This window comes from Piliocolobus tephrosceles, chromosome 8 (assembly GCF_002776525.5).
Source record: "Piliocolobus tephrosceles isolate RC106 chromosome 8, ASM277652v3, whole genome shotgun sequence".
Lineage (NCBI taxonomy): Eukaryota > Metazoa > Chordata > Mammalia > Primates > Cercopithecidae > Piliocolobus > Piliocolobus tephrosceles.
In genome coordinates this window covers 113,567,612-113,581,003 of record NC_045441.1, presented here as the reverse complement: position 1 = coordinate 113,581,003, position 13,392 = coordinate 113,567,612, and positions in this window count along the sequence as shown.

The following is a 13,392-nucleotide window of genomic DNA, read 5'->3' as shown; positions in this document are numbered from 1 at the left end:
ATAAAACAAATCAGAGCAAAGAGGGTGATCACAGTACCAAATGATAAGACTTCAGTAAAGTGCTGGAGGGCTCTTCTGCTGTTGCTCATTGCACAAATACTATCTGGGTAGTGAGAAAAGATGAGAAAGGCATCTTCTGTAAATGGAATACCTGTGATGAATGAGGAGAGCCTTCACACAAGTCACTTCTCTCTTAAGAGAAGTGTTCACCATAGGCGTTCCATTTACAGATAGTAAATGCATTTGGTGCTGGACTGTAAGTGTTCAAAAGCAAATTGTGTTAATGCAGCTATATTGCCAGATACTTGCAGGTGCCAGATCTCTTCAGTTAGAAGGCAGAGGTGATCCATGGCTGTTTTCTGCAAGGTCCATACTGCTAAGTGTACATACAAATCTACATCTTCCTTCAGTTTGTTTACTTGAGAAGTTCAGAAACAGCTCATTCCTTCATTCAACAAAGACTGAATGAGCATTAACATGCCAGTAAAATGATGTGGATAGAACAATAAGGCAAATAGATCGAATCCCAGGTCTCAGTGTTAGGTCTGGTAAAGGAGTTGGACATTGCATGGACAAATAAGTAAATAAACTGTAAATTGTAGTACAAGTTCCAGGAAAAGAACAGTGCACTTTGAGAGACAATAATAAGATGAAAGACATCTAGTCAACGTTTTATTAAATTTTTATTTAAAAAAATTAGCCATTCAGGAAACTTGCAAGAACATCACAATAAATACTCATATACCATTCACCTATATTTCCACATTGTTAATACTTTGTCACGGTAGTAGTCCATTTTCATACTGCTATGAAGAAATACCTGAGACTGGGTAATTTATAAAGAAAAATAGGCTTAGTGGTTTTACAGTTCCACATAGCAGAGGAGGACTCACAATCATGGCAGAAGGTGAAGGAGGAGCAAAGGCACATCTTACATGGTGACAAGGTCTTACATGGTGGCAAGTTCTTACATGGAGACCACTTCAGCCTGGACTATATTGTTAATAATACTATCAGCATTTGGGTCAAAGTCATTCAACAAGTCTCTAGGAAGTTCCAAAGTTTTCCACATTTTCTTATCTTCTTCTGAGCCCCCCCCAAACTGTTTCAGTCTCTAATTGTTACCCAGTTACAAAGTCACTTCCACATTTTTGGGTGTCTTTACAGCAGCACCCCACTCTCTGCAGTACCAATTTACTGTATTCGTTCATTTTCATACTTTATGAAGAAATACTTGAGACTGGGTAGTTTATAAAGAAAAAGTGGTTTAATGGACTCACAATTCTACATGGCTGGGGAGGCCTCACAATCATGGCAGAAAGTGAAAGGGGAGTAAAGGCACATCTTACACAGTGGCAGGCAAGAGAGCCTATGCAGGGGAACCACCCTTTATAAAACCATCATATCTTGTGAGACTTATTCACTATCACAAGAACAAAATGGGAAAAATGTGCCCTCATAATTCAATTACCTCCCACCGGGTCCCTCTCAGGACATGTGGGGATTATGGTAGCTACAATTCAAGATGAGATTTGGGTGAGGACACAGCCAAACCATATCAGTCACATTATTCTTGCTTCTACTCCTCTTCTCAGTAGGAAGAGGACTCCTACTGAGTCCTCTCCTCTCCTCTCTCCTTCTCTTCCCTCTCCTTTCCTGTTCTCCTCACTCTTCTCCTCTCCTATTCTCTCTGTCTCTGTATATATAATATATAATATATAATATATAATATATAATATATAATATACACACATATATTTAAATATCTTTAAACATATATAAAACTTAAATACTATGATAGTTATTTGATACTCATTTAATTATGCCCCTCCTATAACCCCTAATGTGCTGGTATTTAGACACGGGGCTTCTTGAAGGTAATTAGATGTTGATAAAATCACGCAGGTGAGGCCCCCATGGTGATTTTGGTATCTTTATTAAAAAGAGAAAGAAACCCCAAAGCTCTGCCTCTATCTTACGAGGACATAGTGAGCGTATGGCTCTCTGCACTCCAAGAAGAGAGCCTTCACCAGAGCCTGACTATGCTAGCATCCTGCCCTCAGATTTCCAGCCTCCAGTTCTAAGTTTCTATTTCTTCAGCCGCCTAGCCTATGGTATTTGTTATGGCCACCTGAGCAGATTAATGTATTATTTTTATTCGTGTTTATGAAACATTGAGAGTAGGTTTTTAAACCATTGAAAGTAAGAGATCATAATCCTTCATCATTACATACCTCACCATGTATCCCCTAAGAAAAAAAAGAAATTCTCTTAATCACACTGTAATTTCAAATTTCAGGAATTTTACCTTTGATATAATATTATAATCTGGCAAAGAGTTAGTATGGTAACTGTTTCAATAATGTCTTTTATAAATTTTTTTTTCTTTAGGATAACGCATTGCATTTAGTTGTACTGTGTCTTTAGTATCCTTTAATCTTGAACTATTCCCTAGACTTTCTTTGTCTTTTGCAACTTTGACATTTTTGAAGAGAACGTCTTCAATCTGGGTTTGTTTTGTAATGGTTAGATTTGAATTACATATTTCAAAGTAAATATTACATAAGTAATATTGTGTCCTCAGTGTGTCAAATCATGAATCATCTAATAGTTTTCCCATTTTGTTGATATTAACTTTGATCACATGGTTAAAGGGATATTGCCCAGATTTTGTTTAACTGCAGTAATTTTTTCCCTGTGTAATTATTAACTGTTCTGTGCAGAGAATCTGTGAGACTATGTAAATATTTTACTGCTAACCAACCCTCATCAAATGGTTTTGGCTTCCATTGATGATTATTACCTAAATTAGTTATTACTATGATGATTTTAGAATGGTACTTTTCTAACTATATCACTCCTTCTACATTTATTTGTTTACATTCTTGAAAAGAGGAGGGCTCTCCTTGTTTATTTTGGAGCTCAAATTGTAGGATTACTTTAGACTGAGCAGAACAGGCTTATGTAAGAAGATGATAATTCCACTGTGAACTGAAGGATGAAAATAATCCAGGAAAGGGCATCCTGGCATATAAAGCTGAAAGTGTGAACATTCTTTTCGGCCCAAATTTTGCAATAGAGTTCTAATTAAACCATCTGTAAATTAAACACTTCAGAAAGAAGTTGTAGACACCAAAAAGCTTTCTTTAAATAGCTGATCAATTGAAAGCATTTTAATTTTTCTGTGTTCACGATCTGCATTCCTTTTTTCCAGGACAATCCCAAGTTATACCTCTTTTCCTGGCCTCATAATTAATAGAAGACCCTTTTTAGTCCACAAAGTGTCAGTTTGAGTGATAAATACCATGATTACCTTCAATTATAGACTCTAAAAAATAAACAAGTTATAACAAGTAAGCCCAGGGAGGAGGAGATTTGGTTGTGCCTTTAACACAAGTCCATACAAACCACATTTGACTAAGTGTATTTCTTTTTCAGATTCTGAAAATTGAATAATCTTCTTCCTCCTTTAGTTGCTCATTGCATTATTTGCTAACTGCAACAATAAAGAAGTGCGTATTAACCCAACTGTTATTTTCATTGTTACATATTATATCCATCTTATCTTGGTGAATAAATATGGCCACTGTACTATATACAAGATTCATCGATGTGTGTGAATTCTCTCATAACTACAAATATGGTCATGGTTATTTCTCAGCAAAAGAAAACAAACAAACTCTACATTGAAAAAATATGAGAGAAATAGTCTGAAATCATTTAGTATAAAAAATAGCCTATGAGACATGGCAAAATGTTTCTCTTTAGAAAGGAGTTCTCTCAGATTTATCTCGACATAATGTAAATTTACTAGACAGCTACCAGTTGCTTTACAGTGCATTCTAATGGCCATGGAACAATTGTGATTTAATCTTTTATTACTGATTTACATTAATGGTCAGTATAAGGAATGGCTATATAAACATGGTTGTATGAATGATTTTCTACGTGTGTAATAATATGATTAAAACATACTTTTTATGATGACATCTCTCTTAGACATCAGACTCAGCATATCTTGTAGACATCAGAATCAGCAAAATCTTGGCCCTTGTAGTGAGTTGGCATGCTTCCTTTCAATATCTAATGAGATTATTATGATTTTATGTTACCTTTAACTTGACTACCACAAAATTCAGAGGATTTTGTGTATTATTTTTTCAAGTTCTGAAAATTGAATAATTCTCTTCCTCTCTTAGTTGCTCTTTGCTTTTCAAGGCTAGCATTTTTGAGTATGGCTCTCTTCTTTCTTCTGTCTACGTCACACCTTCTTCAATATATGTCTCTGGATATTGTTGTATTTGTCATTCCAAATCCTTCCTGTAAATAATCAGGTATGTGAATGGTAGCCTAAAAATAATTCTAATACAACCTTTTTGATGAACTAATTATAACTAAGATGGGAATATATTTAGAATGTTGCTATTACATAGACTATATATAAATATAATGGACATTATTAATATACAGGTAAGCATAAATATTTGGATAATATCAAATTATCAAATATTGAGTTAATATTTTGTTTTGAAATTGGCATATAACAGACAGGAAACATAACAGAAATTCAATTTAATGAAATACTTCATAGAACTTAGAAATCGATATATGTAAATTCATGACACTTTGAAATCTAATAAAAACTTGGAAGTGCAAATGAGCAGGAACTTTTTCAATAAGAAACACACTTGAAGAGCTTTACCATTAGTTATTTAATGCCACCTCAAGGAAAATTGTTTTGTCTATTTAGGACACTTAAAGTGTGCATTAAGACTTAGGGATCTATGCCAGAGGTTAGTAAACAAAATAATTCATGTAAATGAAGCATACGAGGTAGCAACTGTGAGTAAATGGCAAAGGATAGAAGCAATTGCTATTGGTAATCTTTACCTAATTGAATGACACCAAGTGGAGGAGGTCACTCCGCAAGCATGTCCCCGGACTTTAGTCACTTTTGCAAGGATCACAAGAGGCAGAACCAAATCAGACAATTTGAGCAGGGAGGAAATCATGCAAAAACATTCGCATTTAGGACAATCAGTTCAAATAAGTAGCTTAAGGCTATGCAAATAAGGAAGGAAAAACAAAGCAACAGTCAGGGTTCCTTGAAGCCACCTCATTGCAATGCGCCTGATCATGAATCTTCAGCCTCAAAAGTTTTCCTTAGCCTGGATAAGGAAAATTAAAGAGCCAGTGTAAATATAAACTATTAATATATGGAGTTTAGTCAAAATAATAGAATTTAGTCAGTATTTTTAAAGAATATTATTGTATAATAGCAGTCCCCAAATTATGCTGCACTTGGGAATCACCTAGTATACTTCAAAAAGATACTAATACCAGCCTTCTACCCCAGATGTTCTGATTTAATTGATATTGGAAGAGACTGGGCACTGGAATATTTCAAAAGCTCCCCAGATGTTCTTAAGGTGTGGAAAAGTTTGGGAAGCACTATTTTGGTTAGCATAAAAACATTCACCTCCACATCCTCTCCAGCACCTGTTGTTTCCTGACTTTTTAATGATTGCCATTCTAACTGGTGTGAGATGGTATCTCATTGTGGTTTTGATTTGCATTTCTCTGATGGCTAGTGATTATAAGCATTTGTTCATGTGTGTGTTGGCTGCATAAATGTCTTCTTTTGAGAAGTGTATGACGAGTTAATGGGTGCAGCACACCAACATGGCACATGTATACATATGTAACAAACCTGCACATTGTGCACACGTACTCTAGAACATAAAGTATAAAAAAAAAAAGAAAGAAAAAAATCAATTCCACAACAATGAACAAAGATTCTGATACATGCAAATATGGAAGAATAAGAGTGTAGGGAAAGAATAACCCCCATATGTTCTTAGGTGGAACAGCCCCTCTAACGAAAAAAAAAAAAAACAGAATAAGAGAAAAACAAACAAAATTTATTAATATGTATATTATATATACATATGAGACACTAGGGAATGAATAATTCTGAAAGAGGCAGCTTGGAAATCCAGCTTATATCTTCAACAAAGAAGAGTAAATTTTTAGGCAAGTGACCATACACAGGAAAATAACTTTGAGCCTCTATAGGACAGCATCTTGGGGGAAGACAAATAATGACAGATAAAGGCTAGTTAGCAAAGTTTGTTAATATAAACCCCTCTGGTACCATCTCCAGGCCAGTAAAGGTCCTAACTCGTTCTCACTGGTTAACCAATTTTCTCCCTGATACAAGTGGGGCTAGGGCACATTTTGTCTTTATAAATCGACACCTTATTTTTAGACAAATAGAGGGAAAGCAGAGAACTTTCTTGCATCTGCTTCTTCTTGTCTTCAGCTCAACAATCCTTTCTAATTTAAGGTAGCATTTCAGGTCTTCCAGAAGTACCTGTAAAAATTAGTTAAATGAATTTGCAGAATGTTATCTATATTGAAAATGCATTATCTTCATGAACCCAAGATACAAATACTCTTAAAGAAAAAAACACCCTTAGGTTTGAAATCATATGTAAGCACTCAAGTGCAATAACACAAATCAACATATTTCTAACTTTCCCGTCAAAAAAATCTGAAAAATATTGGATTGAGCAAAGTTGCACAGGTTTGTTTATAGTAACAACTTCTTAGAGTAACAGTGATGTTCCTAATTTTTCTCATTCTTAAGTAATATATTTGTTTATAGCAAACTCTCCAAAGGAAATATGTGCAACAAAGAACAAAAGCAAAATGTATTTTCCTGGCAAACTACTGAGCTGTTTAATAACTTAGCATGTTCCTCAATGCGGTTCCAGTATCTCCTGCAAAATTTGTTTTAACTTAATGGAATCCATCTCTTTGCCAGCCAAGTATATCAAATACTATTGCAAGATTATGTCTATCTGGGGTCCACTCTCTTTTCGCTTAACTTCCCCTTGCCTAGACATTATTTCACTCAAATCACCTGAGCTCTTACAGCCACCTTCAGTGTGGCTACACAGAACCTCTTCAATTGTCTTAGCCTCCCAACATCACTGCACACCACATAACTTTCTCCTTACTGTGAAGGTCAAGAACCTGTACAATGAACTCACTCAACTTCTCTCCATCTATTTTTATCTTGTATCAGAGTAATTCCTTTCAAGGATACTGCCTTGACCCCCTTTTTATAATACATTTCCTATGTGTTTTTCTCTGTCCCAATATAGTCATTTACATTTTTTCTTTTTAAAACAGGTAGTCCCTCCTTCTCTACTTCCTCAGATCTATTGACACAGTGCTATGCCTAGCCTGTCCTAAAACACTACCTTTGCAAACTTTCATAACACTATTGTGTAACTTATGTTCCCATTTATTTCAGTGACAATTTTCTTACTCTCTCTATTCACTACCACATCATTCTTTTAATGCTTATAATGAAAACTCTGTTCTTATTTCTCCTGTTTTTTTTTTTTGTTGTTGTTGTTGTTTGTTTTTTTACCATCTTATAACCATGTTCACCCTGGGTTTTGTGACACAAACAATCTGAGTCTTCTCTCATCTCTAACTCCTCCTCCTCTATATAGAGCTGGCTCCATTTTCTCCCTAAACAAAAACATTCTCAAGCATTTATTTGTTCCCTTTTCAGCAGAATCTCTCCTTTCCTTTAGTATTTCATTACATTCTAAAGAATTGACTATTACTTATTTGAAAAAAATTGTATGGGTACATAATAGCTATATATATTTGTAAAGTAATGTGACATTTTGATACAAGCATACAATATGTAATGATCAAATATGGGTAGTAGGGATATCTATCGCCTCAAACATTTATCATTACTTCATGTTGGTAACACTCCAAATCTACTCTTCTAGTTACTTTGGAATATACAATAAATTATTGTTAACTATAGTTGCTCTATTGTGCTACTGAAAACTGGATCTTATTCCTTCTATCTAACTGTATTTTGTATTTATTAACCAACCCCTCTGTATCTACTGCCCCTCCATTATGGCTTTTCCTGGCCTCTGGTAACAACCATTTTATTCACTACCTCTATGAAATCCATTTTTTTAGCTTCTCTATATGAGTGAGAGTATACTACATTTGTTGTTCCATTCCTGGCTTATTTCATTTAACATAATGTCCTCCAGTTTTATCCATGTTGTTAAAAATGACATTTTCATTTCTTTTTATAGCTGAATTGTGGGGTTCCATTGTGTATATGTACCACATTTCCTTTATCCATCTATCTGTTGATGGACACAGGCTGATTTCATATCTTGGCCAGTATGAATAGTGCTGCAGTAAACATTACAGTGCAAATATCTCTTCAATGTACTCATTTCCTTTCTTTTGTATGTCTACCCAGCAGTGGGACTGCTGGATAACATGGTAGTCCATATGACTATTAATTCTTTAAAAATGATTTTCAAATCTGAATATTTAACACCTTCCTAACATTCTATTTGGTTTTTTCACTATGTTGTGTACTTCTGTGTTGTTAGTATTGTAAATCTGACATCTTTCTTCTTCTCTTCAATCTACCTTCTCTTTCTGATTTTAATGTTTCTGATAATGGCAAAATTCTCTACCTAAATTAGATGTGAAAAATTAAAGTCTCTTAAATTTTTTTTTCTTCTTGTCTCCATCACAATTTCCTATTGGTTACTAAGTCTTAACAACTCTACCTCTATTAGCTATTTTCATGTATGTCCTCATTTCTCGTCACATTGCCACCACTTTAGTTTAGGCCCTTATTATCTCCTGTTACAAATTTAGCACTCATCTAATGAGTTACCTTCAGTCTATCCTATACATATATTTTTTTGAGATGGACTCTCTCTCTGTCACCCAGGCTGGAGTACAGTGGCATGATCTCGAGGCTCACTGCAACTTCAGCCTCCCAGTTTCAAGCGATGCTCCTGCCTCAGCCTCTGGAGTAGCTGTAGCTGAGGTTACAGGCTGTGTGCCACCACACTGGGCTAATTTTTTGTACTTTTAGTAGAGACAGGACTTTACTATGTTGGCCAGGCTGGTCTCAAACTCCTGACATCAAATGATCCACCTGGCGTGACGTCCCAAAGTACTGGGATTACAGACTATGCTATATATTTCTTTAAGATCGATTTTTAAAAACAATATTTTGTCCTGTTACTCTACTGCTCAAAACCTCCCTGGTCCCCCACCCCCCATTTCCTAGTGAGTAATGGGTAAAGGACTTCTATAAAGTGACTTCAATCTATCTTGCCATCCTAGTCATATATAATTTGTACTTAATCTGAATTAATTGTTTCTATACTATATCTTACAGTTTTCTCTAATGTAATTTAAAGTGCACTACTTACTCTACCTGTAGTACCTCCTCTTTCTTCCTCTGCAAGTCGGGATACAGCTTAAATTAAACTACCTTGTCAAAGAATTACATTTTAATTATTTAATTCAACTATGCCTAGAGCTTTGAAAGTTTGTAGCCTATTCATTCCATTGGAATTCACTTTTTCCTTTGAATTTCTATAACGTATTATTTCTTACCCATGATGCTTACTCCATAAAGAATTTTATTATAGTTATTTGTATATGAGTCAGAGAATTATTCATCAAATGGTTTTTACAATATTTTTAAGCAGTGAGCTATCCAAGACATGTTTGTTAAATGATTAATTTATCAGATAAATTATAAATAAATTATATTCTTCCTCTATTTATTTTTTAGCAATGTGGCAAAGCCTTTTATTAGTTTGACTCTCAAGTATATGCATATGTTCTTCTTAAATAACTAAAGAAATTCAAATTATTTCTGGCTTTCTAAATTTTTCCCCTGATGGGCTGTGAATGTCACTAAAACTTTAATTTATTAATGCAGATGTGTTAAATATAAAATTTTCTGGTCACAAGCAAATGTACATCTGACATACACATTTTATTTGCCAATCTCCAGTATCCTTCAAGGTTTCCCTAGAAATGTTACTTTCCTGATTTCTCAATGCTGCAAAATTATGTACTGACTTGTTAATAGGTCTAAGGACTGAAAAGAAAAAAGCAGTCAATTATCAATAAGTCTTCTATTTTTTAATGGTCAGGGTTGAAAGTACATAGTGTTCTTTTAAATTCTCCTATGCAGAGCCACTGTTTTCCCACAAGAAACACCCTTAAATGATCCATTAAGGTGATTTTAAACATAGAATTGAAAACAGGATCTCAACAAGATATTTGCACACCCATGTTCATTGCATTATTTATGGCAGCCAAGAGGTGGCAACAACATAAATGTCCATCAACAGATGAATAAGTAAATAAAATACGGTATACTCATACAATGACATGTTATTCAATCTTAAAAACAATCTTGTCATATGCTACAATCTGGATGAAACTTGAGAACATTATGCTAAGCGAAATAAGCCAGAAGGACAAACATTGCACAATTCTGCTTATGTGAGGTATCTAAAGTAGTCAAGTATGTAGAAGCAGAAAGTATAATGGTGATTGCCAGGGCTGGGGCGAGGCAGAAATGGGGAGAGATCTGCAGTACGTGTACGCGAGTAGATCCCATGTTATGTGTGTTTTACCACAATAAAAAAAACACTTCTGACTAGACCGTTACTGCTTGAAAGAAAAGGATGTTTTCTGATTTACTCATTTTTAAACTTTTTAAAATTCAGGCAGAGTATAGGGGTCATTGGCTTCCCTAACCCCAAGAGGAGCTTGCATAAGACAAGTTCAAGATGGAAGTGTGTGTTGGGGAGAAAAATAAAAGCTAGGGAAAAGAGGAAGTTAGGTAGAGAAATGTGAGAAATAAGGGAGGGAAGGGGAGAGACTCTTAAGAGATTTTCCAAGAGGATGTGACATAGTGTATTTTAAGGCACTTGGTAGAAAACCTTCCCAATAATACTATAGTATAATATTGCTGACCAACCAGCTACAAATGTTTAATCCTCATTATCTTTTGTTAATTCAACTATTATTTAATTAATTTATATTAAAATGAATCAGGTAAATTCCTAACCTCACACAGACTATAATCCAGAGACGAGAAGTCAACAAAGTAAAGGGAAGAATATAATAAATGCATTTTAAATGTTATTTTAAAACTTAAGCATAATTTCAGAGGTAAAAATAATCACTTGTCTCTAACATAATTGGACAAATGTCATTAAAATAAGCATCTAGAAATTAGGTCTTGAATATAGGCAAAATTTCCCTAGGTAAAGGTGAAGAGTAGAGGCTGAAGGAAAATAAAATGGGCAGGGCAGGGTAAAGAAAATGAGTCATAGTTGTGGGAATGTAGTTCAGTCATAATAGTGTTCCCAATGAGAATAAGTAAAATTTAAGATAGTTGGATAAAATTGTGAATAACTTTAAATGTTAGGCCAGAGGTTTTGATCAAATTTGGTTTTTATAATTATTTTTCTTAAGGAATCAACATGAACAGAGCTGTTCTCTAGAAGAATTAATCTTACTGAATATAAAATAGCTTAGAAGGAAAAAAGCTAAGGTTACAGTAACAATCTGGCTAAAGCGGTATCCAATTGTGCATTTGTCCATTAATTTAGTCAACATACATTCTCTTTAAATCCTATTCTCTTAAAATTTTTAAAAATAGATGCATAATTTATGTACATAATTTCAGGGCACATGGGGTAATATAGTCATATGATTTGCAAAGATCAAATCAGTGTACGTGGGATATCCATCACGTTAAATGTTTGTCTCTTCCTTATTATGCTAGAACCACTCCAATTCTCCTCTTCTAGCTATTTTGAAATATACAACAGATTATTGTAAACTGTAGTTATTCTAGTGATCTATCTAACTTTAGGTTTTATTTCTTCTATCAAACCATATATTTGTACACATTAATCAATTTCTTTTTGGTACCTCTCCCTCCCTATTCTTCCAAATCTCTAGCAATCACCAATCTACTCTTTATCTTCCTGAGAGCCTCTTTGTAAGAATATGTGATATTTGTCTTCCTGTGCTTGGCTTATTTCACTCAATATAATGACTTCCAGTTCCATCCATGTTGCTGTAAATGACAGGATTTTATTTTTTTAATAGCTGAATGATATTCCATTGTGGAATAGCACAGCCATAAATTATAGTAGATAGACAGATGACAGATAGATAGATAGAGATCATATAGATATAGATATTACATTTTAAAATCTATTCATATGTTGATGGGCACTTAGGTTGATTCTATGTTATGGTTATTGCGAATAGTGCTGCAATAAACATGAGACACAAATGTCTTTTCAATATATTGGTTTCCTATTTTTTTGATATACATCCGGTGGTGGAGTTGTGGAATCATATGGTAATTCTATTTTTAGATTTTTTGAGGAATCTTCCTATGGTTTTCCATATTGGCTGTACTAACTTACATTCCCACCAAGAGTGTACAAGGGTTCCTCCTTTTACATATCCTGGCCAGCATCTGTTATTGCCTATCTTTTTATAAAAGCCAATTTAACTGGGGAGAGATGATATCTCACTGTAGTTTTGTTTGCAATTCTCTGATGATTAATGATGCTCAATATTTTTTCATATACCTGTTTGCCATTTGTATGTATTCTTTTGAGAAATGTATTATTTTGCCCATTTTTAATCTTTTTCTCTTTTGCTGTCAAGTTGTTTGAGGTCCTTATATAGTCTGGTTATTAACTCCTTGTCAGATGGGTAGTTTGAAAATATTTTTTTCCCATTATGTGGGTTGTCTCTTCTTTGAGACAATCAACTTTGTTGATTGTTTTATTTGCTGTGAAAACAGCAGGACACCAGAAGCTTTTAGGCTTGGTGTTATCCCACTTGTTCATTTTTAATTTGATTGCCTGTGCTTTTGAGGTCTTATGCAAAATCTTTGCCTGGACCAGTATCCTGGAGCATTTCTCCAGTGTTTTTTTCTCATAGGTTCATATTTTAAGCTCTTAGATTTAAGGCTTTAATCCATTTTGATTTGATTTTTGTGTATAGTAAGAGATAGGGATCTTGTGACATTCTTCTGCATAATCTAGCTTTCCCAGCACCATTTCTTGAAGAGACTCTTTTTTTCCATTATATGTTCTTGGCACTTTTATCAAAGATGAGTTGGCTGTACATGTGGGGGTGTGTATGTGTGTGTGTGTGTGTGTGTGTGTGTATGTGTGTGTGTGTGTGTATGAGTTATCCTTTTTCATTGGTCTATATGTTGTTTTTATGCTAGTACCATGTTGATATGATATCTCCAGCTTTGTTCTTTTTCCTCCAGATTTCTTGGCTATTCGGTGTCTTTTTGGTTTCATATAAATTTGAAGTTTGTTTTTCCTATTTCTGTGAAGAATGTAATTGGTATTTTGATAAGGGTTACATAGAATCTGTATATTGCTTTGGGTAGTATTGTCATTTTCACAATATTAGTTCTTTCAAGCCATGAGCATGGAATACTTTCTATTTGTTTGTGTCATCTTC